The sequence below is a fragment of the Vulpes lagopus genome, chromosome 20 (genome assembly GCF_018345385.1).
Source record: "Vulpes lagopus strain Blue_001 chromosome 20, ASM1834538v1, whole genome shotgun sequence".
Classification (NCBI taxonomy): Eukaryota; Metazoa; Chordata; class Mammalia; order Carnivora; family Canidae; genus Vulpes; species Vulpes lagopus.
In genome coordinates, this window is record NC_054843.1 from 10,492,557 (window position 1) to 10,499,201 (window position 6,645).

A 6,645-nucleotide genomic window follows, 5' to 3' on the forward strand; every position below is an offset into this window, starting at 1 on the left:
CTTCAAGGAACCAAGCATAACTCTAGTGTGGGAATCTCTGTACACATGCGCCCTCCTCCTCATACCCTCTGCCACCTTCCTTCCACTCAGTCTGCCACCCTATACCCTATACTCTGCACCCTATACATATCTTCATGTGTTCCCCTCCAACTCTTGGCTTAACTTGGGGATTCTCAACTGGAGCCACACATTAGAATCCCTTGAGGGGTCTTCTTTCTTTCTATCTTTGAGGGAGGGGGATCTTATTTTATTATTTAAATTCAAGTTAGTTAACATACAGTGTATTATTAGTTTCAGAGGTAGAATCCAGCGATTCATCGGTTGCATAAACACCCAGTGCTCATCGCATCAAGGGCCTTCTTTAATGCCCATCACCCAGTCACCCCATCTCCCCACTCACCTTCCCTCAAGCCACCCTCAGTTTGTTTCCTGGAGTTCAGCATCGCTTATGGATGCCCCCCTCCCTGTTTCTCTTATTTTATTTTCCCTTCCCTTTCCCTATGTTCATCTGTTTTGTTTCTTAAATTCTACATATGAGTGAAATCTATATGGTGTTTGTCTGTCTCTGACTAATTTTGCTTAGCATAATACCCTCTAGTTCTGTCCATGTTGTTGCAAATGGCAAGATTTCATTCTTTTTGATGACTCAGTAATATTCCATCATATATATATATAGACCACTTCTTCTTTATCCATTCATCTGTTGATGGACATCTGGGTACTTTCCATAGTTTGGCTATTGTGGATATTGCTGCTATAAACATTGGGGTGCAGGTGCCGCTTCGAATTACTATGTTTGTATTCTGCAGATAAATACCTAGTAGTGCAATTGCTGGGTTGCAGGGTAGTTCTATTTTTAACTTTTTGAGGAATTTGCATTCTGTTTTCCGGAGTGGCTGTGCCAGTTTGCATTCCCACCAACAGTGTAAGAGAGTAAGAAGGTTCTCCTTTCTCCGCATCCTCCCCAACATCTGTTGTTTCCTGAGTTGTTAATTTTAACCATTGTGACAGGTGTGAGGTGGTATCTCATTGTGGTTTCAATTTGTTGAGAGATTCTATTTTTAAGTAATCTCTACATCCAATGTGGGGTTCGAATTTAGAGCACCAATATCAAGAGTCACAGGCTCTATCAACTGAGCCAACCAGGTGCCCCTTCCTTGAGGAGATTTCTAAAGGATACTGCTACCCAAATAGGCCTGATTACCTAAATTTGGGAGGCCCAGTGTAAAATGAAATCACAGGGCTTCCTGTTCAAAAGTTATTAAGAATTTCAAGATTGCATTAAACTAAGCATGGGGCTCTTCTGAATGCTGGGCCTAGTGGGACTTGTGCCTATGAAGGCAGCCCTAGGCCCAGGCACTTTCCCTAAACATTCAGATTTAATTAGCCTGGATGGGGCCCTGGAATCTGCATTTTAAAGGCTTCCTAGGAAGTGCTAAGGTGACTAAGCTGGCTGCTGCTGGCTGACCCAGAGAGAGATACTTTATCTACTTTCCAAATGGAAACTGTTTATTCTTATCTCTTGACCTTGGGACTAGGAGTTGGGCTCACATCTTCCTTGCTCTGCATTGTCACTTCCAGAACATTTCTTTCATGATTTTACAAATTCTTGCTCAACTGAGGCTAAGGTCATTCAGGTCTTTTCCTTGCCTTAGTCTAGGTCATTTCTGCACTTTGTTTGGTACATTTCTTCATCCAACCAATATTTAGCAAATGATTCACAACTTTCTCCACCCCCATTCATGTTGCTGCTTCAGAATCCTGACAGTTGGCCCAGCCTCAATCCTAGCCTCTTGGCTTCTTGTCCTCTCATCTCCAGTAACCCCTTCCTTCCTCCTCCTCAGCTCCCATTCCCATGCCCTTCTGGATTTGACTGACACTCGAGGCTCTTCCACCTCTGAATCTCAAACCCAAGTGCTCCCGCTCTCTGTAGCCTCATATCCTAACTTTCCCCTCAATTCCATAATCCTACTACATCTGTTACTCAACTCCACTGGCGTCTTTTGATCAATGACCTCTCCAGATATTCCTTGTCCATTGTTTCCACTCTCTTCAGGTTCCATTCTATCTTGCTTAGATTCAATGGTCTATTTGTTTAATTACTCTTTTCCAAATACTATATATTCTCTTATTCCTCTGTCCTCACATCCCACCCATCTAGCAAAATTCCAACCTTGGATGAACATGAGCATCCATCTTCTCCACCTGCCCCCCACCCCCAGCCAGCAGAGTGCTGCTGGAGGCAAATCCCACAGATGCATGGACCACCTTGGATTCTACTGCACTGAAAAAAGAGAATGAACTGCCTAACATGCATTGCTGAGTTTGCACCCAACTCTCTGTCCTCCTGCTGAGGGCCAGTTCCTCTGCAGATGCTCCCTGCCTCCCCTGCTTCCCATCTACCCTGGAACTGTTTGTAGGTATTATTTTCCTGTTCCTTCCTTCCTGTTCTGGGTCCTTCCCATCTGTAGGTAAGTGCCCTGGATTCTGCAGTTTTTAAAAGGAAAAAAATAAAAAAAGAAAGGAAAGGTAAGATGAGGTAAGGTAAGGAGAGGAGAGAAGAAAGCAAGAGAAACAAAAGAAGTCCCTTCCTCTCTTCCCAGCTCCTACCCTCTTGCTTTTTCCTTCATGGCCACACTTTCTGAGAACATTTTCTCTCTCTCACCCTGCTTACTCCTCACTCCCTCCCCCTGGCTCTCATCTCACCACTTCAATGAAACAATCCTTGATAAAACCACCAATTATTTCCATTTTAAACAGAATGGCTATGTTGGGCCTCTTCTTCCTTGACCTCTCAGCATCACGGTAATTGGAACTCTTTCCTTCCCGAAATATATTCTTTCACTGCCTCTTCTCCACCATTTTCCTTTCGTAGTTCTCTGGCTTTCCCTTTTCAGTCCCCTTAAGGGTTCTTCCTCCTGTATATAACTACTATACTTCTTTAAGGCTCCATTCTAGGCTCTTTTATTTCTCCCTCTACTCTCTATTCCTGGATAATTTCATCTATTCTCATTATTGCAAATATCATGTAAATGCTGATTCATTTTATCTGCAGAGATATGTAATATAAGTCCATTTCTCTCACATTACATAAGCATCCTGAGCTGAAATGGTAATGCTATGGTTTGGGGGCATCTAGGCTCCTTCCGTCTGGTTCCTCTGCCACTCTCAATGCATTCATCTGCATAGTCCCAGATAACCCCATGCCTATATTCCAGGCTTCAGGAGGAGGTAAAGTAGCAGGGAGCAGACAAGTCCCTTCTTTAAGGACACTACCCAGAAATTGCAGGCATCACTTCTGCAAACATCCCGTTAGCCATAACTTCAATAGCTGGCCACACCTAGCTCCAAAGAAAACTGGGAACTGTAGGCTTTATTCTGGGTGGTCGCATGCCCCCTTACATTTCTTTTGGCATGGAAAAAGGGAAAACCAATACTTAGAGAAAAACCAGTAGAATTGGCCACAGGCATCAGCTGGATTTGCCAATTCTTTATTTTGTCAAATAAGGACATTTCTAAAAAAGCTATCACCTAGTGCCATCACTTCAAAAAAGAAAGGACATTTTAAATACCAAAATTGGAGAAGACATAATCTCAAAATAGAGAAGTCTTTTAAATTAAATGAATTTAGATTTATGGAAGACAGCACTGTATCATCCTCATTGTTCTCATTTCCCTTGAAACTGGCACAAGCATCCATCTCCTGGCCTGAACTGGAAGCCATGACTGAGGCATGGCTGTTAGAGCATCATCAGTCTCATCTTTATTTCTCTACACTACCCTGATTTAGGGGGATGACTATGATAGCTCCCACCTGGTAGTACTACAGAAATCCAAGCCTCCACCACCTCAAGTCCCTTCGCATTTCTAAATGCCCCAGGGCAGCTCACATTCACTGCTGTAGCTGCAGGACCTAATCCCATTACAGGATCTCACAATACATGGGGGGGGGGGGGGGTCTCCAATAAGCATGGCCATATACATCACTGCTGCCATCACACCCCAAGAGGGACTTTCCCCAGCAGAGACAACAACATCTCCCTTTGGCCAATCTTGAAAAGCCCCTACTTTTTCTAACAGTGGTCCCTCTTTCTCCCCGACATCCCTTCCATGTAGAACAAGTCCAGGAGACCAGCCCAGAAGATCCTAATGGATGCTGAGCAGGGTCTCATCTACCAACAGCCACATCTACCACAGAAAGACTCAATGGTTTGTCGTGGTTTCCCTTAAGGTAAGTCCCTCCCTAGACCTCTGCTCTTCTCTACGGTCAAGAGAGTCATCCCACGCTCAGACCCCTCAACATTTCTCTAGAAGCCTCACAGGTAGGCATTCAGATTAGGTCATGGAATAGAAATGAAGCTAAAGGGTTAAGAACTGCCCTCCTGGCTCAGGGCAGTTAAAAAGGGGTGTTCTGTACCCCCTTCCCGTTCCTCCATTTGCAGGGTATCATTGGGGCATTGCGGCAGGCTTTCAGCTGTGTTGTTGGAAAGGAAGCCTTGGGTGAGTTAGTTTTTTGACTTCTCTTCTTCTCTTGTATTCTGCCTTTCAAAAATGAAATGTTTCAATTTCACATAGGATTCTTCACTGCATGTTCCAGAATCCCAAAAACTAAGATTTTGCTGTTGTTGTTTTTGTCAAGAATCCCCCATTCTTTTCATGCAGACATTGCTGGATTAGAATCCTAAAGTTTCAGTGCTAGAGGCTTGGGGATCATAAGATCCTACAGCTTCATTTTATGGGTAAGAAAAGCGAGTGGCAGAGAGGTGAAAGGACTGCCCGAGGTTACACAATAGCCAGTCCCAAGGTCCAGGTCCCTCAATTCTGTGCCCTTAGCTGGACACGGGGGCAGGAAGCACCTGACCTGAGAAACTGGAGCATCACCTTGAAGGAGGAGATGCTGAGTCCTGGCATGTTCTAGACAGCTTCCCCTCTCCCCTGCACTTCATGATGGCTGCTTGCCCTCTGTGCCACATGAAGCTGATAAACAGAGGAAATTCTCACGGGAGGGCTCTTCAAGATCTGTTAAGAAAAGTTTCTCTTGTTTACAGCAGAGTGCATCCTAAGATGCAATGCCAACAGGGTTTGCTTCTTTGTTTATTTTAACCAAGAAGGGAAATTAGTGGCAAAAGAATATTTTGATAATGAATGGAAAGTTAGTCATGACATTTTTGAGGGGGGAAAATATAAATAAACTTTTTTTTTTTTAATGGAGCTGTCTCAACAGATGATAGAGGGGATTCATGGGTTTCAGCCAGTTTGAAGAGATGCTCGGGGTGCCTGCAGTGTCTGCTGTGGGTTTCTGCTTCCCCCATGCACACAGTAGAAACCTTTGGGGCAGGGGGAGTGAGGTGTGTGTGCAGATGCGTGTGTATATGTCTGTGTGTGATCTCCTAAAGCAATCGTTGTTAACAGAAAGGTTTTTAAATATTTGCAAAAGGATCTCAGAACTTTACAGAACACAACGGTATCTATTTCAAAACAACCTGGGAGTATTTGGTGTCGGCTTGGGCCTGGTAAATTTCCACTGTGGCCAACGCTCCACAGCATTCTCTTTCCAGCCCAACTCACTTCAAGTGGCATGATTTGATTAAGCATTTCTTCACTTTTAATTGCATGCCAAGGCCCCAGGGCATCATTTGTTGGGTGGCCCTGAGTGGGCTGGAGTGGGGGTGGAAAGACATGTCAATCTAGAAAGGTTTGTGCCTGACTTGTTCTCCGATGTAATTTTGTCCTGTACCTGGCAAACCTTCCCATTATTATGAACAGGCCTGTCTTGCCTGACAGTGGTTTTCAACGGTTCGTGGTGAGGAGCATCCAGGGGAGAGCCTGCTCCCCGGGAGTTCCTGACTTGACTAAAGGGTGGGAGAGCATCACACTGCACTTGGCTGATCTCCACTCACCACCTGGGAAATTATACCCTGAACTGCCCACTCACAAACTCTATTGCCACAGCATTTTAGAAAAAGGGTTGGTTAACACTTTCAAAAAAAAAAAAAAGATCTTAACCTCCGAGCACAGTCTACGCCTTTGTAAAATGAGGTAATGCTACAACCTCATGGGGTTGAGGTGGGTGTTAGAAATATTGTAGATCAAGTCCTGGAACATAGTGAAACTCTGCAAATCATATTTATAGACGGCACCCTGGACTGTCACAGTATCTATTATTCCCATCCTCCCTCTGAAAAGTATGCCCATTGTGTTCAGACATCTGCCCCACTCCCGTGTGGCTGTGAGCCCAGGGCTGGGCCTCCTCAGGAAGCGGCCCTCCATTCTCAGTGGCCAGTGATTTCCTCATGATGACCTTGCAACACACTGGTGGCCAGTAAGACATGAACAGAACCTGCAGCTGGGGGTACAGTAAAGCAGGATGGGAGGGTCCTCTCCCCTGAGGGAAAGCCATAGGAAAAATGTCCCCCATTCCTCAAGATGCTATTTCTCAGGTTGATGCTGCCATCTTGAAAACAGCTGGAGGATGAAGCCAATTTCCAAGGATGACAAGGCATAGAGAAGGAAAGAAACTGGGTCCTGGAGAACAATACCATCCATGTTGCCAACCGGATACACTCAATGTGACTGGTTTTCTTCAAGTTTTCTCCAGCTGGAAATCTTTGCCCTTCCACTAGTGAGCTGCCCCTCCCACTAGTG